This window comes from Centrocercus urophasianus, unplaced genomic scaffold (genome assembly GCF_019232065.1).
Source record: "Centrocercus urophasianus isolate 14NV4802_14NV808 unplaced genomic scaffold, USGS_Curo_1.0 seq_32, whole genome shotgun sequence".
Taxonomy (NCBI): Eukaryota; Metazoa; Chordata; class Aves; order Galliformes; family Phasianidae; genus Centrocercus; species Centrocercus urophasianus.
In genome coordinates this window covers 7,534,389-7,558,839 of record NW_024884889.1, presented here as the reverse complement: position 1 = coordinate 7,558,839, position 24,451 = coordinate 7,534,389, and positions in this window count along the sequence as shown.

Below are 24,451 nucleotides of genomic sequence, written 5' to 3'. Positions count from 1 at the left end.
AACTCAGACATAACTTCTTCAACGGCTGCAGACGTGGCAGAACAGTTAAATTTCAAACCCCTGGGAATACAGAGGAATCTACACAAGTAATACAGAAGCTATTCCAATGAAAGAGTGGGGAAAACTTTCAAAGAAACAATTTAGAGGGCTAAACTGAAATGAAGAAAATCCTATCAACTTTGGAAATTGAAACCATTTCTTTACAGTTGTACGTGAAAACAATATATGTATTTATCACAGAAGTGTACAGGCTGGATTTAACAGAATTTTATCTGTAAGATTGTACAAGACTGCAGAGATGGAGGCCTGTTAGATTTAAGTGCTAAATTGCTGATTACAGGAATTCACTTCTTTTTGTTTAGAGTACAAAAGCAAAAGAAAGGCTGCAATACTAAATACATTTTTGAAATCACATGTCATAAAACTGCTTTTTTCCCTCTCACTCTATCTACCATCTATGTGGTAGACCAACTTCAGTTTCGTGGGCTTGGCACAAGAACACGATTTTGCTTTAAGAGTTATCAAAATGTTTGCTTTAAAGACTTTTCTATTGCAATTCAATTTATCATTCTTTCTCTAAGATAACAAAAGACAATTTGTAGTTGGGGAAATCCCTACTTATAATCTACATGAGATACTAATTCAAGTTCCTGAGGGAAAAGTAGATAGAACTACTTAGTTGTGGCGTGATAACTAACAAAATCTTAATGGAATATTGTATTAACATATCAGTACAAACACTCCTAATAGACAACTAGAGAGAAGGTAGAGAACATCTTTTCTTAAGTTGTCATTTAGTTCATAAAGCACTGTACAGAGCTGACAATAAAGCTATTTACTTTCAGGTAAGATGTTCACTGCAGTCATACTTCTCCATTTCAGAGGCACTGAAGAAGAGACAATGAGCTAAAATTTTACTGTTGATGGCTTTTCGTTCTTCCTTTTTCTACTTTTTTTGCTAACTTGATGCTTTATTTTCAGCCTCAGTAAACAAAGCTGATGGTTTGCAAGGGAAAAGATTTTTCGGAAGCTGAGGTAAATAAAAATATATTTTATTCAGATAACAAGTGAGAGAAAACTCCCAAACGCAATTGTTTGGTTGTGTTTCTTATGAGGATATACCTAGACCGGTGTACACTCTTACCAGCAGCTGATCAGAATCACTGATTTACAATTCATTGTTTAAAGGAATTGTTATTGGATATAGAGAACTGCTGTTCTCATTACACGTTGAGATAAAAGTTACTCTCTGGTCTTCATATTATTCTTCAAATAGACAGAAACATCTCTCTTAAAATTCCTTCCTTGTTAGGAATATCTCATACTTGGAAAGATGACTGAAACAGCTCTCTCATTATTTCATTCGTCACCCTCCCATATCATCTGAATTAGAGGAAAGGGCAGATCCTGAGGGAGAGCCAGAAAATAATAGCTCTTCTTATTTTGCAAATGAACAGAAGAAAAATGAACAAAGTGTCAAAGCTTAATAGAAGAAAAAGTTTAATTGAGAGAAACGCTAACCTTCTCTCAGCTCTAATAATTTTGAAGGCATTTAGGCCTCCTTTAAATCTTTCTATGCTCTTAAGTGTCTGAGTTCAGCATGAATAAGCAGGGTGCTGTGGTCTCTCTTTTTACATCAGTTTCATCAAAGCTGTACTTCAACAGAAAGCAGAATTTAAGAAAAAAAAAAAGAAAAAAGACTTGCTTCCCTTCTCAGTTACATGAAATGTCAGAGTCCTTCCCACTTGAAAAAAATAGATATTGTTCTAGAAATGTCATCTGTGCTGTCCGAGTGCAGGTAAGGAATGTAAGAAATGTTATACATCTGACTTAGATTGACTTGGAATTTTTTGTCTGTACTTCTTCCCTTTTTCTGTGTCATACTGGGGCTCTAACTTTTGGTATTATTCCTGCATCTGACATTACTAAAAAACAAAACATTACTATCAAAAACAGATCTATATAAACAGGCAAACATCACATAGAATCAGAGAATTCATAGTCACCAGGATTGACAAAGACCACCTCCAAAACTATCGAGTCCAACCATCCACCAATACTTTCCCGCTGAACTATGTCTCTTAGTACACTAAAGGTTTCTTCAGCACCTTCAGGGATGGAGAGGACATTTTTTTTTTTTTTTTTTTTTTTTTTTTTTTTTTTTTTTTTTTGTTTGCATAGAATCACAGAATTCTTAGAGTTGAAAGAGACCTTTAAAGGTCACCCAATTCAACTCCCCTGCAACAAGCAGGGACACCGCAGCTACATCACGTTGCCCAGAGCCTGATCCAGCCTCGCCTTCAAAGTCTCCAGTCACCACATCTTTAGGCAACCTGTTTCATCCAATGCCTCAATCGCACTCACTGTAAAAGACTTTTTCCTTTATCTAACCTAGATCCACTTTGTTTTTTAACTTCAGAACCATTTCCCCTTGTTTTATCACAACAAACCCTGCTAAAGTCTGTCCCCTTCATTCCTGTAGCTTCCCTTTAAATACTGAAAGATCTCTCTGCTTGTGGAAACAAGAGGGATGAGAGTTATCAATTAGATCATCTTCATTCCTATTGCCTGCTTTGGCTGTCACTAAGGGCATAACACTACTCCCCTTGCTGCAAAACTCTAGCTCTTTCAGGATATTCTGAAGGCACATTACTAAGTTCTTATAGATACATTTCTACATGTACACTTCAATAGTGACAGAGCACAAAGCCTTTTCAGCATTCAGACATGAACATTTGTCAGCACTGAAAAGTTTTACTTCCTAGTGCATACACAGAACTTCTCAGAAATACTGTATCTACTACTGCATAATCGATGAATATACAGATGTTACAATTCTGAAATATACCAGAGAATTTGGCTAAGCAGGCTATTACATCAAAGAAAAAATAGATAGCGTACTTACCCTCACCCTGGGCTCACTGCAAAACTCCAGAGATCTCCAGAAGAAATCCTTTCCTACTGGCAGTCAGCTCTTAAACGTGTCTAGGAGAGGTGCAGCCAGGCACCACCCCTTCCAGCAGCACAGGTGAATTGCCTTCACCTGTGCTCCCATAGCTGACTCATTGCTTGCCTCAGGTGATCAATCAGAGGTTCAGGCCTTGATTCAGCAGCTCCCATAGAACTACTATAAACGATTTACTCTATAAATAATAACAGAAGAGCACTCACTCTCAGAATTGTGAAGAACATTATGTCAAAAAGCAAAATACTTAAACAAGAGGAAACGTCGAGAAAATAGGGCAACAAAAGAGGTTGAAGTCAAAACAAAGCTTTTTTCTAAGTAGAAAAAAATATCACACATACTTTCTTGAAAATGTATACTATCTCTTCCACTGGGGATCAAGCTAGACTTACTCAGAATTCTAACCTGATTTTTCCTGCCATATTCCCAGTTGCTGGACAGTGTGAAGTTTCACTGTGTGTACATAGAAGGATATATTTTTCAATATTTTGTTGTGTACTGTCAATTGGCACCAAAGTTTCGGCATAAGACCATCTCCTGTAGCGTAGCACAAACGCGTGACGCAAAAGAAATGGGACAGGAAACAGATCAGAAGAGAAAGCTGATCATAAATAACAGCAGAGCTCCTCCTGGGTTTGCAAAAGTAAGTAAATTAAACTAAAACCTTGATTTAGTTATTAAAAGACAGGTCCTCAATCTTTTCTCTGTGACCTAAAATTTGCCAAGCACTCGGAACAAAGCCGTTTACTTCATTCATTTGTTAAGCATGTATTTATTTAATTACAAAATAACGTAACTGTGTGAATTTCTATGTAAAATAAATTTCTGTAACATCATTATCAAACATATATTTATGGATACAAAATCAGAGGCTACGAAACACAGAATGTCGGGGATTGGAAGGAATCCTCCCCCCTTCCCCTCCAGAACAGGAACATCTAGGCCAGGTCATATAAGAATAATTATAAAGAAAATAGATTAAAAAAAAAATAAAATAGAAAGTTGGATTTTACATATGAAGTTCACTTACATATGTGCATCACCAGAACTCATTTTCTTCACGCTACGTTTTCCTCAGTATTATACAAACTCCTATGTCGTTCCCTGGAAAAAATCAAAGTGCTTTGAAGAAAAATGAAACTTTTACTTTTTCTCCCCCTACAAACTTAGAAGAATGCAAGCATTATGTTCCTGCTTTCTTTGAGCATGCAAAAGGCAACCACCCACATTTTCCTGTGCCCCAGGTCATTTGTTCCCATTGGTGGGACCTCTGAAGATATTGCTATATCTGTTGCCTACAGTGAGTTAAGCCCACCTAACAATCCACACTCATATCCATAGATGTTGAGGAGACTCCTCCGCTTTTCACAGAGATTATTATCAAACTATCACTCAGTGAAACTATTTGCAAAGCCAGATGTGAAGTGAATACACAAGTGCTAGCATCCAGCACTGTGTAAACACTAATTTCTACTTTCGCTTATTCAATATACTTAGCTGCTTTGTTTATGTTACATTTAGTTTCTGCAGTACACTAATATACTGAAGAATTTTATCATGCCATGCCACATGGCTGTAGACCTAGTAATATTTCACTGAAATTATCCTAATGTTAAGTTTGTGAAATTTTAATTACTTCAGTTCTCTACGAAATCTGGATCTTATGCAGCCACAGCAGAAGCCTGTTGTTCCTATAAAAGCAAAAACACACTATGAAGACTAGCGAGAGCTTACCATAAACTTTTTCTGAACTGCAAGTTCAGAGAGAACTATAAAGGCCAGAGGTGATGAGAGCTGGGCCAGGAAAAGTATTTCTTTAAGCAGCAGACTTCTCAGCTAGTAAAAGAACAGCTGAGAATCAGTATAAAGCATGTCACGATAAAGCAACATCCCTGTCCTATTGTCTCTAATTTTACAACTTACATACCTGTATGTATACTTAGCTTCAAAGCCCACCATTATCTTAGGGGAGCCAGTCCTAAGTGTCAGCTTTCCACGGTGCTGTCTTCCATGAACAATGAATTTCCTTTCAGAATGACAGACGCACAAGAGATTTCGTTTTTTCTGTTGTTGGGGTTTTTTTGCGTCTTTTGTTCCCCCCCCGTTTGCAGATATTACTGACACCTGTAAGAATTTTGTTTATTTAATTTATCATATTTAATGAAGAGATATATTAATTTAAGATCTAAAGATAATTAAGTATATTTATAATACTGGAAACTGTTCAGCCACGGCCAATACCTGTCATCATGTCTATGTCTTCATTTTTCTAAATTCCCCTGAAACCTCCCAAATTCATTTCTTTTAATACCATCATAAATAATCAGTAGTTCGCTCAGTTCATCTCTCTTCCAGATCATTAATGCAAACAGTACATTAAACCACAATGGTTCTCTTTCAGTATTCAAAAACACCACTACTTAATATTTCGCCCTTTTCAAAGATGATGAGTTAGTGATTCAGACTTCACTTTCCATGTTTCATTCTGCTTCTGACCTATGGCATGATTTTAGCTCTCCCCTTACAACTAGTCATTTTTAATGGCTTCTTGTGAAAGATTTGCCAAAGGCTTTTTGAAGGCTTACGCATGTCTACCTACCTCTTTCTCTCACCATTTTATTGACGCCCTCAAGGAACCCTACCACATTAAATTAGAAGCAAATATTTTTCCATTATAAAAACCAGTTTCCTTGTCATATCATAATCCATTAAGTGTTCCATAATTTTATTTTTAAATTCTTACTTTACTCCAACTAAATTATTTACTAAAGATACATTTTTCAAAGATCTCTACGTCCCTATTTCAAGGGCAGATTAAGTATTCTCTACCACTGAACCTTAATTAATCAGTCTCTAGGATTAGGTTTATTGGTTTTAGAAAAGTTCAAGTCCCATCAATGTGTTCCTCTAGAACTTCTGTACGCATCCTGGAAATTGCTACTGCTTATCTCATCATTTGGTTGCAGAACTCCTGCTTTTGTTACTTCACTCTCTAGTAGTGTCTCTTCTTAAACAGCTGAAAAAATAGTACTATTTTTCTCAAAACCAAACATGAATATTTCCAGTGGATGTGCTTAATAGGCATGCATTTAAAAATAGCACCATTGTTCTCTTTGATCACATAAAGATATTTTTAGTTGCTTGGGAAAAAAAAAGGACAGTATTATTATCCTCCTTATCTATTTCTCTGACAAGAAATCCTCAAGTATCTTTTATATAGTGCACCATAAATGAAGACAGACAGTTACGAGACTTCTGTTGACAAGTACTGGTAGTACTCCCATTTGCTCTGATGTGCTGCATGTATTATTAGATTAATATTGCACAAATCACATATGTCACTAAATACCCGTTTTATTCATTAGGAAAATAGATTTGTAAAAAATTCAGTATTTCATCTGTGTGAGCACATTCATTTTCCTAAAATATCTTTAAATATCTTTATCTTTTTTTCTTTTTTCTTTTTTTTTTATTTTTTTCCATTAGCTCTGGTGAAATCAGTTGCGGAGAGAAAGAGACACACTTCTACTGGAAGAAATTTAAGAAGCCAATTACTGGAGTGACATCACATAACTACCTTTCAAATTATTTCTTACCACTTACTTAATATTTCATAACATTTAACCCAAACCAAGAACATGCATATTTATTTCAAAATGGTTAAAGAATATTTTATCCAGTTCAAATTGTACTAATTCTATCAATAATTATATTGTATATCACCTAAAGAATATCCTTCAAAATAAAAAGCACATTCTGAACATGAAAATATCTTATTAAAGGCTTACACTTCCCCAGCACAACCATGCAAATTATTTTAAAATAAATGCATTATTTATCACTTCTATCCAGAATGTATTGGAACAGCGATCTAACCTATGAGCAATATAGGTTAATTTAATAACTTATTTTGGAAATGACGTAACTGAAAGATGTTTTGGAAATTTCACATCTGCAGTACCTTAGGAAAGATTTTGCAACACAGAATAGCCAACAGACATTATTTCTGACTTGCCTACAGCTGCTACTATGACACAAAGTAGTATTGCACTCAAAATGTTACTGATTATGGAAATTACAATAATACATTTTCAACCAAAAAAAAATAAGAATTACATATTTCCCCCCTTCCTACTATCATGCAGAAACTGTTGATAGAAGCAACACCTTCTTACGGGCACTTAAAGCAAAGAAACAAATATTTTCCAGTAGATAAAATATATCACCATGATCCACGCTTCTGTATGTTTCTCTTAAAAACAGTATTTTATACAATTTTGGTACTCAGTATTAAAAATTATTCTGATTTTTCACATAGTGTATTTCATTACATCATTTGTGTATATGTTGTAGAGCATTTCTACGGCTATGTTTAAAATTGTAATAAGCTACTAATCCTATATTAATGTCTAATTTGAATTACCATAGGAGAAGTAACACAACTGAAATGACTGTAGGTACTATCTGGAAGAAACACATCAAGGGCTCCCAGTAGTTCTCCAGAACTGGAGACAAGCTAAACACCAAAATTCAAATCCTATGTCAGCTTTTAGTTCTCCTCAGATTTATTGATATCTGAAACAAAAACTTTGTTGCCAGCTCTGGTGACCAGGAAAAGAATGTGACAAGGATTTCTGTCAGAACTGGACTGAGAGATTTGCCTCACTGAAGGGCTATAACTAGAAGAACCATGTCAAATGGCAAGCATCCAAAGAAGCTATTACATAAATGCTTCAATCAAATTCTGTATCATCTCAATCAATATCTTAAACCTATTTCTTTTTCCTCACCTTTCTGTCACTGTAGGCATATTTGCAGCAGTTCGCTAGCCTTTATGGTTTGGCTGTCTAAACTCTGAAAAAAGAAAAACACTAAAAAAAGTTAGAAACACAAATAAAATACCACCTCTTTATGAGTTGAGAAACAAAACAGTAAATTACACTGTACCTATGAATATGGAGCTGTCGGAGTAGGTTCAGAGAAAAGCCATGAAGGTGATCAGAACACAGGAGCACCTCCCCTCCGGGGACAGCATGAGGGAGCTGAGGCTCTTCAGCCTGGAGAAGAGAAAGCACCTTATTGTGGCCTTCCAGCATCTGAAGGGGACCTACAGGAAAGCTGGGAAGGGACTTTTTAGAAGGGCAGGTAGCAACAGGACAAGGGCTTTAAACTGGAAGAGGATAGTGAATCATGAGAACAGCTTTTCCATACTGTAAGAACAGCCCATCACATAACTTGAGCAAATTAAGCTGAAGGACAGAGGCTCAAGAACAAGAGGCTGCAAAACTTGTTGTGAAGTGAAGATCAGAAAGTAGAATAGATGTCCCATCATTGAAGGTAAGATGGCAAAACAGATGCCTCAGCTCAACGTAACATCAGCGGGAGCTGGTTTGGGCTACCATCCCTTAAAAGGTTGGAAACAGTGAGAATGCATCCCACGACCACCAGAGATGTTACTTCTGCCCACGTCCTTAGAATGTAATGAATATATAGATACATGCTTTGTCTTTAGATATCTAGTCATTTCACTCTTTGGTGTGCAAGTTTGGTGGGAGTAATCCCCCATGCACCCAGTGCTGTAATAAAGGGAATATCTGCTTGATATAACTCTTGTCATGTCAAGTTACTCTGTTGATTTTTTCGGCTTCAGTAGATTTAGGCTAGATGTTGGGAAAACATTCTTTTTTGGGAAGGTGGTGACACACTGGAACTGGTTGCCCAGCGATGTTGTTGATGCCCCCTCCCTGGAAGTGTTCAATGCCAGGCTGGATGGGACTGTGAGCAACCTGGTCTAGAGGGAGGTGTCCCTGTCTATAGCAGGAGTTTAGAACTAGGTGATCTTAAAGGTCCTTTCCAACCCAAACCATTCTATGATATGTATTACACAGAATACCATGTAGCTTCACTGGTTTTAAAATAAAATTCAATTAATAAAAATACAAAACTGTGTTTTTAAATACTGCTTGCATTATGCACATCTATTCCCTGAAAAATGGTTCCTGAATGCTGGCTCCAGATTTCATCCAATTAATTAATTTTATTGTTTACATGGCTTAAATTTTACTTGTATTTCATTCATTCAGAACTTAGTTATGCACTTCTGTTTCAGCTCACTTCTCCCGCCAACCTTTCCTACAAATGATGCCTACACAGATAACTTTTACATGCTTCTGGTAAAATTGTTAAGGATGCATTTTACTACACCAAATTATAAAGTATAGCAGAGCAAGAAACTCTTCACATTCTGATTTAGCACAAACACAGGAGTAGAAATCTACAAAATGATAACATTCTCTTTTTCCTCTGCATTTGATTTCATTGAGTAAATAGTATTTCAGATGAAAATCAAAAATAGAAAACTGATATGCGTTATTCAAATGCACATTTTCTTTCTCATTTACTTGAAAAATCTTTTTCCTTTTCTTCTTCCCCAAACCTTAAGAGTACCAGTGAGTCACCTGCAGAACTAGAAGGCCATAGCAGTTTAGCTTCTCCAGACATTTCATCTAAGGTACTAGCGAGATTAGGAAACACATTAAGCCTATTCAGCAAATGATCCAAGCCACAAAAACAAAGGTTTTGGGTAGATTCAAGCAGAATTCAATCTAGCAATGAGTAATGAACAAAAACCACACAGATTTAAAAACTCAGAGTGCAACTTACCATTTTCTTACACTGGTCTAAACCATTCTTGGATGTATCCTTTTCATGCGTTGAGGCAGAGTGTGCCTTTTTCTAACGCTTGATGAATACTTCATGATACTTCATCTTTGCTTACTGGCGAAAGTAGCATTAAAAATACCTTCAGAGATTTGGTTGGTCATTCATGTTCACACATGGCCCTCAGAGACCCACTTTGTCAGAGTCTGCTGCTTGACCTCTCTGGGGCAGAATAAAAGGTATCTGGTTTGCTATCTAAGAGAGCAAGACAAAGAACTCTTTATCTACTCTCATCTGCCATCTTTACTGACCTAGCTGAAGAAATACCCTACAAGCAGATGCATCTACCCAGGAAATTCATTACAAGATATTCTTTACCAAGAACGGTGTGGTCCAACAGAAACAAGCAGCACTGGAGGCTGTAAGAGACTCAGTCCAGTGATCATCACATTTATGTATGTTACATCTGATATCATTTTATGTTGGATCTGGAACCTAGTTGTTCCCTTCTACATGCTCAAATCTAATATAATCACTTTCAGATGTGTTCCTATGACATACATCAGTTTTGTAGGCTGAACTATCTCCAGCACTAAATATCTTCTTCTTGAGCATCTGCAGAATTTCTAATACATAAATAAGATCTAGTAGGAAGTAAATAAATATATTTTGTAAGGTGTAAGAGGAAATGGAAAGTAATGTGTAGCTGAAAAGAGGAATTATAGGGAATATGGGGAACAAGGAAATAAGAGAACAAGAGAAAAATCCTGCAAGATAATGGCAGAAGAAATTGAAATGCTACCATTTTCTCCTGGGCTGTCAGAAGAAAACAGGCAATAAGGATATTTTATTCAGCTTCCTATATTTCCTCAAAACATCAGAATTGTATGACTTAAATTATGAAAAAAAAAAAAAAAAAAAAAAAATCTGAACAAAGTCCTGAGGACGATTAGCCAGAAAATCTTATTCCCCTCCAAGAAGTGGAAGCCCTGTTGCTTGTGATTTAAGAAAGTTCTGGACAAAACACTTCAAAATGCACAATAAGGAACACTTGTGAAATAGCAGGAGATTAACACAATGATCCAATAGGTGTCTTCCTCCTCTGGCTTCAATCATTCTGTTTAAACTGTTCTTTAGATTTCTGGAGTCGTAATTGAATCAAGTCGAGCTACTGCACAAGGATAAGCTTTTGAAAAATGAATTCATTCATCCATCCTACAACTCTCTCCACGAGCCAAATTTATTTGTGCAGGGTATTGAAATCAACACAAGATCTTTGAGTAGCTGCTGTTTGTGATTCATTTTCAGAAAGAGATGTCAGTTCTTTGGGAATCAACTACCCAGAGGGCTTCAAAGCTCCCAAAACACCTGAGCACCTATTGTCCATTAGCCTCTACTGCAATCACGTAACACAGTATAGACTACAGTGCTATATGGGCCAAGTACTGCTTTCAAGTGCAGCAACACGAATTAGAACAGAATTTACTTCCAGCTCCTATTGCCATTAAGTGATAAAAACCTTGGAAGACAACTAGAGTCCTCCATAGGAAAACGAGCATTTTAATGTTTGTGATATCTCTATAATCTCTGACAAAGGAGTGCTATCAGGACTTAAATTTGTTGTTTCAAGCTTCCTGTTTTCCCTTACTGTTTCTATATTTTTTCAAGAGTTGATTGAAAAAAGCTCAAGAAGTAACCACTTGGAACAAATGAGAGCCTTTTATTTCTCAGCTTAAAACTGCAGTACTGTAAATTATATCCCAGAGGGACATATTATTAATCACAAAAGAGAACTCTGCATCTAAGTTATGAACTAAGCCATAATAAGAGTGCTACAAAAAAAAATCACCATGGCAGAAAGTTAAGCCATTTTAGTGAGTGGCATGGTAACTCAGTATGGGGACCATTTCTAATACAGGATTACTGCTGCCAGTTTTTAATACATCCACCAGGATTAGAAAGTATAGCAGCAAGTTTTCTTTAATAATTACTCTGGTGCTTTGAAAAAAAGAGTTCTTTACGTGACAAGCAAGAAACCATTGTTTATCCTCAGTGTAAGGTCCAACATCACAATCCAGGAAGGTCCTTAACTAAGACTAACCCTAAATACATAAGAGATCTCACTGCACTGAAAAGTCAGCCCGCAGATAATCTTATAAAAGAGTTGATGTATTGGCTTCTTTACATGAAATCAAGACATTTTCTCTCCATCTGTTGTAAAGTGTGAAGGATAACTGATTATATATAAAACAGCATGGTAAGGTCCTGGTACCAAATCATGCTGTCTGCTTTAGCAGCAAAGGAGCCTGGTGCGCTCTCCCCTCATTCTTCCAGCCAGTAACAATTTGTCAATCAGAATGTGCTGATAGAAAGACTCTAACTGCTCCCAGATTATGTCATTTTTGCTCTTAAATACAACACTTCCCACCAGACCACATGGAAAAATGCCCTATTTATTTAAAAGTACTGAAACTTTACTGCAAAGCTCATTTAGTTTTTGCTCTGTTTGACTGTTAGTCTGCTGTTACAGGTACATCAAGCACCATCCTGGCTAACAACCTGCATTCCAGCCCCACAAGTACAAATGTGCCTCTGGCATCCATAATTAATCTTCTATCACAGATGCACTGGGCACTGAATTAACATTAAAGACAGTATAAGCATTAATATTTGATTTTGCAATGCATGGTATAGGTCACAATATGATTGAATTTCCAAGTGTGAAGGAAAAGATATGCTAAACGAATGTTTTGCATGAGCCCATACATTGCAGAGAATGCCTCATAAAAATCATAGAATATCTGAGTTAGAAGAGGCTCTTAAAGGCCATCTAGTTCAGCTCCCCTGCAACGGACAAGAATATGTACAGCAGGTGCTCAGAGCCCCATTCAGCCTGACCTTAGATGCCCTCAGGGACAGGGCATCCACCACCTCTCTGGACAGCTTGTTACAGTGGCTCAGTACTATCCAACCTAAATCTTACCTCTTTCAACTTAAAACTGCTTCCCCTTGTCCTGCCATTATCTACCATTTCAAAAAGTTGACTCCCCTCCTGTTTGTAGGCTCACTTTAGGTATTGAAAGGCTGCAATGAGGTCAGCCCACAGCCTTCTTTTCTCCATGCTGAACAAGCCCAGCTCCCTCAGCCTGTCTTCGCAGGGGAGGTGCTCCAATCCCCTGATCATCTTTGTGGCTCTGCTCTGGATCCTCTCCAACAGCTCCATGTCTTTCTCGTACTGGGACCCCAGATCTAGACACAGTACTTCAGATGGGGTCTCACGAGGGCAAAGTAGAGAGGGTCACGTCCTGCCGAATTGAATATTATGAATGATCTTTCCAAGCTGGAGCCAAGAAGGGAACCTGCTTACTATGGTAGGACTCAATACCTCCCATTTAAAAATCAAGTAACTGGTCAAGGGGACAATAAGAAGGAAAGGCAAGTAAGAAAACTGTACAGCAGATACACTTTAAAGGTGAAAGAGAAAAAAATAAGAACAGCTAATATAGGATGATTTTATTGGTTCAATTGTTAGCCAGACTGTTTGAAAGCCAGATATTGGTCACTTTTTTGCCTCTTATATACACATTCTATACCTTGGCCTTATTGACACATGTTTTCATAATCCAGAAACATACTATTATACCCAGTCTGTTTTAATATACGAAACTACTAAAACTGTTCATGCAAATTAGAATGCAGTAAGCAAAAAAATAAAAATCTCTGGTGAAAAATTCCAGGTCATTACAAGTGAAAGAATCTTTCAAAAAGGCAACTGCAAAAGGAAGACTTACCAAATTCTTTTCTTATTTGTAATGCTGCTCCATTTGTAAAACATTAAATATGGAATGATAGTGAACCTATTATTACTGCCATTGACAGTCTGAAAAAACATACTAATCACAGACGATTAAGAGAGTACTCAAAATATACTTACTGTTTCTCCACGAGTTTTTCTTCTCAGTGTTATCACATCATAGTTAATAATTTTCAGTGGGTTTTTTACTTTAACGAGCTTCTTTAATGAGGAAACCTATTAACATTCACACTTGGGAAGTAAAATATCACCCCAGCCTATGAGCAAATGAATCTTATTCCCTTTGGAAACTATTAGAAAATCTGTATATGCCTTTGTTTGATAATCATTGCATCATGAGAGGATCAGAAAGTTTGATGTTACTATGCAAGCAAGATGCTTGCCACACCTTGTGATTTACCTCCTAATTAGTCTCCTTTGTTTTACCACAGGACGCTGCTGTTTCACCACCTGCACTGAAAGACCGTAACTCCAAGGCAATGCATTTAGCTTTACCCTTCAAACAGGATTCCAGTGAAAAAATTGTAGTTCTGTGAATTTGTGCAAGAACACACGTCTGCAATGCAACAGAAGTTCAAGAGAAAAGGATCACACAAAATTCAGTCTCGATTGTTATCACGGTAACACAAATACTCTATATATAGTGGAAAAGAGGAAATACCCACTAATTGGTAGAAGATCTTCTAACGTGGCTTGCTCTTCCACCCATAATTTTGAGTAATAAATGCTGATGAAGCATCAAACAACCTTGTCTAAGTTATCCATTCAATGTTTTTATTTAAACACAATCTAGATGTCCAGCACTCCAGAAAGCATTCATGAGTAAAGAGTGGCTGAAGTGATAACATAACCAATTCACAGAGTAAATACAGAAAGAGTAGGACAGTAATGGAGGAAAGTTGGCAGCAAAAAAAAAAAAAAAAAAAAAAAAAAAAAACCAAAACAAAAGAAGAACAAACATCAAGATGAATATGCTGAACCTTACTGGAGTTTCAGAAAGGAATACAGGTTTCATAGCAGAATATACAGGAAGGTCTGGAGCATAATAATCAGAATATGTCAGGAAACTAGCCACATTTTTCTACTTTATCCTGAAAATCAATTTAGAGATAACTTCACTATGACATCCAAACACTTCATAATATTCTTTTCAGTGGGTCACTGCAACCTAAGTCTCTGAAGTTAATTTTATTTCATTTTCTTCTCTACCTTATTTAACCTACGAGTTTTCTCTTTCAAGTAATCCAGTTTTCTTTTTCTTTCCATTCTTAGTTTTGTGCTTTGACTTCTCTACTTAAACTTTCCTTCCTAGCATGTGCAGCCAAACACACTTCTTCCTCTAAGAGGACTTGCCACTTTCATTTAAGCTTCAGGTTGACAAGCATGAAAACACAGGCTTAATTTTAAAGTTTAAACTTCAGGGAGATTAAATGTACTTTGAGTGGTTGCTTTGGATTGGGACGTCAGATTCACAACTACAACCCCAGGCTCTTTCAAGTTGTTCAGACAATAATTAATACATTTATAAGAATAGTATGTATATATATATATATTATATATATATATATATACACACGTACATAACACACTATTTATATATAGAGAGAGAAATTTTATTCCATACCTCCAATTCCTTCTCACTAAAAAGCATTAGTAGTTAACAATTGATTTTTAAGAACCAACTCAGCAGATGATGGAAACACACAAGATAGAGATAGCTTACTTAATGTGCTTTTACTAGTATTTGTTAAATGGAAAACATAACTAATATTAGTAATCACTCAGATGAAACATACAACTAAGCCCAATAGCTGCTCTTACAATTTCATTTTAAGTAATAAAATAATGACTTTTTTTCTTGAACTTCGTACAAAGCTGTTTTTCAGGCCATTGAACATGTCACCAAACTAAAAACATGTATTTACTTTGCATTTGCAAATAGTGCATAATCTCATATTCGTACATGACACCATGGGGCAAATATACATATACATATATATATATAATTTGAGTCACAAAAATCTCTAACTATAAATCTTAATCTTGTTATATTCACTAGATTTCTCTTCCAGAATACCAGAACAGATTTATTTTTTTGCCACCCTTGTGTCTTGATGTTCTTGTTTTGCTTCCAAAACACCATATATGAATTGGTGGATTAGTTATTTAGCTCTCGTAGCTAATACACGAAGACATGAGCAGCAAAATTAAAAGCCTTTTGAAGGTGTATGTGGTTTACCCATTTTACAGGGTAAAATGAATGTAGGACTTAATCACAGAATATCCTGATTTTGAAGGGACCTACAAGAATCATGAAGTTCACCTCCTAGCTCCACACAAGACCATAAAAAAGCCAGACCCTATCCCTGAGATGGCTGTCCAAATCATGTGTCCAATATAACATTAAGCGTTGCTCAAGTTGCACAGTGTACAATTGCATTAGAAACATTTTTCAAAAGATTTTACCTGCTAGAAAGAGAACTCTCGCATTTTTCAAGGCATATTATGTAGCAGCTAAAGGAAATCTGACTATAGTAAAAAAAAAAAAAAAAAAAAAAAAAAAAAAAAAAAAAAAAATTTCAAAAAAAAAAAAAAAAAAAGAACTCCATATAAGCATTTTAAGAGCTTTGGGGGAAAAGAAAGTCACGTTCCTCTAAACTCCTTTTCCTAGTTTATTCTAGTTAAACTTTTCCATCCAAAAAGTATTAAGTAACTTCTATTCTAATGCCAGTGGGCTGTTCAGCATCTCGAAGCAAGGAGAAAAAGATGAACACCAGCTGTGCCTGAAAGTTCTCTCTTGCATATGAATTTTCACATGAAATAGGAAAACAAGCCTAGTTATATATATATATTTTATATATATGTTTTATATATATATATATATATATAAAACAATCCCCAGACGTAAAAGTAAGCTGTGCTATTGTATTAGAAAAACTGAATGCAATAGCACAAAAAATTAGTGAAAAAATCCCATTCAAAATAATAAATACATGTGAAAAAATTCTAAGTTATAATCCCTATCTATAAATCTATTGCACATGTTAATATTTGCAGATGTAAATTTGTCTCATGCCATAAATGTTCATCGCATTGATAAATCACTAAACTGCAAAAATAAGTCACATTTATGGAATATATTCTACTACCTTTCAATTCTGTAAATAAAATGAGAAAGAAAATCAAATATAATGCAGACCACCGGAAGATATTGCATAAAAGCACGAATACATAGCTAAGATTACAAATTATATTAAATCCAGGACACAACTTCATCAATGCTCTTCAGAAGCACTGTGAATGACTAACATACTCGAGGAAGCAGAACTTACAATGCCACATCTTTCTCATTATTGGACATCACTCAATAGTCCCACAAAGAGACAGCATATAGTAATTCATTCAATTAGCAGATTTCTGGTGCAACTATACCAATATTCAGCAGTTTTCAAATGTTTTACACTATGTAATATGTAGTAATAGTAGAAAATAACGGATGGTATTGGATTGAATACAAACAAGTAATTCATTGTGGCATTCAGGCATATTTATAAAACTATCAATAGAATCAACTCTGAAGTCGCAAAGAAGTGAGTAAAATTTTGTAAATAAACGGTTTCTACTATGGAACCATATCCAGTGTTTTATCCTTTGTGAAGCCAGAAGTTGGACTCAATGATCCCTGTGGATACCTTCCAAAACTATAGGATATCTATGATTCTATGATTTTGATGTTTATTATCTGTTACAACCCAGAACAACAAACTTGTTTTTCACGTTTTCCCCACTTCGAAACTAAAATATTTCCATTAGAAATAAGAATACATTGTTGACTGTAAAGATAATAAACTAAATATAAACTTGCAGACAAGGCTGAAGGTAATTTAAAACCCACATGATTCTATATATTAATATATTGTTTCCCAGTGTGAAGTGAAATTACAACTTTGTGCCATACTGCAAAATTGATCAAATGGACCAGTGTGGACTTTCAGTTTCCATTTTTTTCAGAGAAGGTTTTTCAGCCTTTGCCTAACATGAGATAACTACTCTACATAGGATTGCCTCAACTATAGTTTTATTAGGTTTTTGATCCTAGTAATCTGTAAGAGAAATAGATAGCACATTAAGAACACCACCAGAACACATTTTCGCACTGATACTCCAAGCATATATACTTCAGTATTTGGCACCAGTTTAGAGTAGATATAACACAAGGCAGTCAGAAACCCACATTTACTTCCCAGCAACTTTCATAGTTACACTTACATAGGAACAGAAAACTGACTCATTTTCTATTAAGAAGAAGGAAAAAAAAAGACTTCATTTTGTTTTAGGAAGAAAAATACAAGAGGAGAAAGAAATAACCTCTGGCAGATATCAGTGAAAATGCATGCATCAACCGTGACCATTCTGACAAGGAACAGGAGCTGTAGGTAGGACAGACTCTCTCCAGTTATGCATAATCAAAAATGTCATCTGAAGGCTTGCTCTCACAGACTCTGTTTCTAGGAGAAAATAAGCACTCAGATGGGAAAGAAGTTTTTTTTCAAAAAGATTTATATTGTCAGATGTATAAATCTTTTATTCTTTAAAAATCACTACTTCATTTATCCAAGAAGCATTCAGAGAATTGGATGGGAAAATCTGCATGACTCAAAAATTACCAGAAATAGAGACAATTTCTTAGAAATTGAATAGTCTCTTGAATAAATAAAAGGAAATCCTGAACTCACCGAATCACAGAGTTAGAACGGTCCTTTGGAGATCACTGAATCCAACCCCCTGCTAGAGTATTACAGGAAAGCATCCAAGTTTTTAATGTCTCCAGTGGAAGAGACGCTAGAGATACTCTGGATAGTCTGTTCTAGTGCTCTGTCACTCTCAAGGTAAACAAGTTTATCACATTCAGATGGAACTTCCTGTGTTCTAGTTTGTGCCCACAGCCCCTTGTTCTGTCTCTGGGCACCACCAAAAAGAACATGGCCTCATCCACTCGACATCTACCCTTTACATATTTACTTTGATAAGATCCCTCTCAGCCTTTCGTTCTCCAAGCTGTACAATCCCACGTCCCTCAGCCATTCCTCATAAGGGAGATGTTCTGGCATTGCAATCATCCACAAAGCCCAGTGCTGGATTATCTAGAAGCTCCCCATCATTCTTGAACTGGAAAGCCAAGAACTGGACACAAGACTCCAGATGCAGCCTCATAAGTGCAGAGTATATGAGGAAAATCACCTTCCCCCTTCTGATACACCTCAACTACTGAGCAGACTGTGGACATATTCTAGCATGGTATTTTTACTTGAAAAAAATACACTTGCAATATGTACAAAATACCTACATTTGTCACTACGAAGAATTAATTATGTCTCCAGCATAGCTGGCTATGGCAGCCCTCTGGACAAAGGAAGAAGGAACATTTTTAGGCTTTTTCCTTGTCCTCAGTTTTCTGAATTTAGTTTTATTTACTTTTTTCCCCTAAAGAAGTCTGAAATATTCTGAAAGGAACACACCAAGCATTCCGTCCTACAAAATCACTAGTTCGTTTCGATGAGAAATGACAAACATCCCTCAAACTCCCAGCTGTATTTCTTCGTTTGTCATTAGCTGCTCAAACTTATACTGATCTGCACAGACTTAACAATGCTGCCAGTCAGGAAGGTGTTTGGTAATGCATGATCTTTTAGTAAACAGAAAGTGACTCTCAAAGTTCATGCCAGAGGCACACACACAGTTATTGATTTGCATTCAGACCATTATTCGCTCTATTTATCTTATCAACAGAAAGGAGCCTGATATCTATCTGTTAAGCAGGTATACAGGGAGAAGTTTCTGGCTGTAGACTGTTTTTTATCTAGTTTTGAGTCACATAAAGAGACTGCAAATTCAAGATTAAGAGGTTTATAAATGAGGAGTCTGAACTTTTAAATTTTTTAGCTGTAAGATTTGATCCAAAAAGTGTTCTATATGATAGCTTTAGAATAAAAAATCTGGGCTTTCAGCTTCCTCTGAATGTTTAAAAACAAAGCAAAACCAAAAACAGCTATGAATCCAGGCTAGAACTAGCAGCCAGGGATAGAGACAGATTTTGCTGCCGTAACTTACAAACGTCCTTTTTTTACTATTATTCTTGAAAGTATACCTTAGACTTACTGGACGTCAATGTCATTTACACTTGGAAATGATTCTTGATCCCAAACCTGAATTGACAAACCTTAAAGACAGAAATATTTAAATTTAGTATGGTTGATAGTACAAACTTGCTATTACTAAGGAAATTAACATTAATTACAATACAGCATCACGTGTTACACCTCATATTCTTCTCTCAGATCTCCTCTTAAAGACCCTTAAAAGAATTCATTTACTTAAGATCTACAGTAAATGTTAAGAATGTCAGACCCTCAAAGGTCATTGTAGCCTGGAAAAACAAGTGCATTTCTCTGGTGGAGGAGTAAACATTAATAAAGATTAGGGAACAACAGTTAAGTAATCAAGGAAAGCAATGCAAAGCAGTCCCAGCAGAGACAGATGCTGTCTTCTACACCCTTATCTGCATTAGCTATTGATTAATTGTTTATCTTGATTTCCTTCCTTCACAAACTTCTTTTATGAGACATATGAAATTACACAGGATATGAAGCAGACTATTAAAGGAAAATTTTGTCAATTTATTCTGTCTGATTAGCTAAAAACCTTCATTGCAATATAAATTGAATTCATTATCCCTCTGCTAGAGTTTAACTCAAACATAAAATGCGTGGAATAAACTGTTGATCTTGAAATTAGACTGCTTTGCTTTTCTTCAACAGTTCAACTTTTCTTTCCCAATCAGTGCAAGTAAGAATAGGCTTACCTAAATATTTTTTTTAAATTGATAGAAACATTTTCCAGATAAAACCAACCCCAACCCCAAAAAGAATAATGGGACAATACATTTTTATGAAATGCTTGTAGCTGTGGAATTTTTACATCAAATAAGTTCTTAGCCTTTTTTTTCCAACTTAAATTTTTATTATTATTATTCTAATAATTGATTTTCTAACAAGCTGCTAAATTCACTTCCTCAGAACAACGCAGTTATAAGTAGTAGACAGTTTCCTCTTAAAAGAGAAAAATACACTTTTAATTAACACCTTAATCCTATAATGTATCTCTTCATTTTTATGTCTAATTCTATGCAAAAATGATCTGTTTTATTCTGGGCTGAGCTCTGAGTCTTTCTTGTCTTTGAATTTTCCAGGCTCTTAATATAGTAGAATATTGCATATTCACCAATATTTTGGACTGAAAATAAAGTCGTCTCTCACCTTACCTCTAAAAATACCCTCATTACAATTTATAAAACAGTATGTAAAAATTACACTAACCTAACCTGTGCATCTGTAAGGTTATAAATAGTAAAGGAAGGGGGACACGATCTCATTTTTATGAATTAAAAGTTTTCCTGTACCTCTAGGTACAACACATCCTACAATTTAGCTTCATTTTTGGCAGTACCATACCACAATGACTACCACTGTTATGCATTCACGTAATGAAAAACTTAAGAATCCTGGAATTAATCCTTAAGAATCCTGATTTTATTTTTCCTAGTACGATGCTATATTTTAGCTTCAGGAGAAAAATGTCGATGACATCTTGATGTTTAAGTTGTTGCTGAGCCATGTTGTACAGAGCCAAGGATATTACAAGTATGCAGCTTCTTGAACTGCCCTGCCAGCAAGGGGACCGGGTGGAGAGGGGGGGGTTGGAGGGTGGCACAAGTTCTTGGAATAGGACAGAGGCAGGATGGCTGACCTACACTGGCCAAAGGAATATTCCATATTGTACAGCATCATGAAAAAATATTTTTGAAAAACTGTGGAGAATTTACCAGAGGGGCTACTGCTGCTCAGGGACTGATTGCACATCAGCCAGCAGTTGGTGAGCAATTGCATTGCACTTTACTTGTATTGTAAATATATATTACTACAATTACTATTACTATTTTCCTTTTCTGTTTTAGTAAATAGTTTTTATCTCAACCTATGAGTTCTACTGCTCTTTTTTTTCCCCTAGTTCTCTCCCATCCCCCAGCAGAGGCTGCGAGAAGAGTGAATGAAAGGCTGTATGGCACTAAGCTTGTTGCAGAGTTAAACCACAGTAATTATTCACAGCCAAGTCAGACTGCAGAAGATAGAAAATTTTGATTAGACACTATACAAATCTAGGTTCTATTTGCCATGCTACCCCAGTAATTCATATATTTGAGGCAGTAGCAATCTATAGGAAGCAGCAAAACCAATCAGGAGTCTTGCAGTTTTGGAGAAAAGTGCCCATTGTTTCTCAGGAATGATCTTTGCCAGTTCAGAGATTCCAGAGCAATTTTCCTCTGGAGAAATATATCTTATGACGTAATATTTTCTGCACAATTGTAGCTACACAACTAATCAAATCAAACTTGTTAAGAATCACTTCATTACTGTACCACCAGGCCAAAATTAGATAAATTTCATTGTTCATTTTAATGTAATAATGTAATACACTTTCATATTTGGAACGCATGTCAGTTCAGTTTGATGAGATACTGGTTGTAAAACAACACCACACCTCTTTCCCCCAGTACTCCTGGTATGAAATGTGAAAGCAGCATAAAAAAATATTTCCAACTGGAATAGGGACAAAATCAAAGGAGAAGTAATTCTAGCCAATTGTTTAGAAACCAACCAAATCACATACATATATGTTTTGTGTACTCTACTGATGCTTGACAGATGAGCGATATTTGATGACAAGCACAAGTGATACCTGACATGTATGTTCAAATACTACTGCTCTTAATTGAGTCTAAAGAGAAAAGTTCTGCACACACAGTCTACCTGTGATAAACTTCTTAAACTAGACTAAATAAAAGTCAGGATAATTTGGAAGTATCAGAATTACAATCACAACTACATTTCTTTTACCAAGTACTTTAATGAACAAAATCCCACGACAGTCAAGAAACACGTACTTTGGATCCATTTAAATATGAGGCTAGCTGTGACATTCTGCAACTAATTTATGAACTGTACAGTTTTAAGCAAGCCTCAAACAATGCAATCAAAAAGAAATTCAGTAGTTCTGTTTTGAATAAACCTGCTTTCCCTGAAATACTTGATTTCTCAAGAGTCATTGAGAACTTTCTCTTGCAGGTTAACTTCATGAATGCGATAAGGTCTTACATACTTATGAATAACATTAGCTCACGGTATTAGTATACTAACATTCATGCACACTCCAATTTCTATTTAGGAATTTTACATTACACAGGTCACTTTTATTCTCATGAGAGAAATTACTTTCAAGCTATTGGGATTAACTGTTGTTCTCCACAAAATATTAACTTAATTTTTATTTTTTTTTTTTGAGATCCTTCGCATAAACAAGTCGCTGCAAGAATCAAAGTGTCCAACTAAGAAAATGGCAAATTAAGAGCCCACTCAAAGAAACTTTGGCTGCGATGTTGAGGAAGGACACCAGCAAGAGGACAGCTTGAGTAGCATGAAACTACAGCTAAATTAGAGGCTGGTGAAGACTGATGCATTGGAACATACACTGCACTTTTCCAGCCAAACTCAATTCATATGAGCATGTCTTTAACTGCTTAGATTTGGACAAGCTACTTATTTCACATCATCAACTTCAAGAAGGGCAAAAGCCTCCTGTTGTGTTTGTTTTTATTTTCCTGTTTGTTACTGCTGTTTAAGTAAGCATTTATTTTTTAAAAATTAACTCCCTGTAGAACACACGACAAAACGCAGGAAAAAAAAAGTTTTAGAACTACCTAGTTCAAGTAGACGAATGATATTTGTAATTCTTCCTTCATTCTAGACCCTACCAAATATTTCCAAGTTCAATTACATTTTGCAATCTGTTTTAAATCTCATCATGGGATTCTACAAAGATTTGGGGTCAAGATTTAAGTATCGTAAGGTAGCACATTCTCTTACATGTTGTCTGATATTAAGATTCTGCTATGACTGTTTCATTGTTTTAAAATTCTTCAAGGTGTTTTACAATAAAGACTCAGACTTTATTGTTGTTGTCCACTTCATTCAGTCATAGGCATCTCAGGATAAAAGATGGAATTTGAATTGATTATCCAGAAGGCAACCTTCTTGCAATTCTCTGATTACCAGGACTAGAAAAGAAACATTTAGGAACACGTAGAGTAGATGACAATATATCTATTGGCTTTATAATTCACAAATAATATAACTCACATGAGGCTAATTCACAGATGTTTCTGTTGTACTACACAAACATATATCTAACCTACCTCTCATGTTACCTTTAGAGAGTGCATTAATTAGATGCTTGTCAATTCGCTTTGTTATGGCACTGTCACACAATGTAAGGAAAATCATTTTAAAAGATATCTCAGTCAGTCAAGTATAGCTATTTTAAACTTTTTTTTTTTTTTCCCCCCCCCTTCACGGTCAAATTGCATCTATAGCCATTCATCTCCAAATCTGAAGATGCTTCTCACTCATGAATTGTCACCTACAAGAAACTTTTCTCCTATTAGCACCCCATAGCATAAAATTGCCTAAAACTTTTTAACCTTCCTTCATCTTCATACACGATAGCATCTGTCTCAGAGCAAACAAACTACATTCTTTTCCCTGTCATAATTTTTTTTTTATTACTTATCTTTGTTAACTCCCTTTTAGGGACTGATGACATGAGAGAAACAAAACTGTACCAGCAGATGGTCAGGTGGACACCAGGAAATATTTCCGTACCATGAGGGCGATCAAACGCTTGAAGAGGTTTCCTAAAGAAGCAGCTGATGCCTCATGCCTGTCAGCGTTCAAGAGACCCTGAAGCACTCAGGAGTTGGGCATGGTGATCTCTGCAGGTCCTTTCCAATTGAACTATAATAATCTATTGTAGCATGCATCGCGTTTCTCTTGTTAATACCAACTATATATCTTGCAGGTCCATTCTTTTTCACTTTCTTCAGAAAGATTATGCTACCA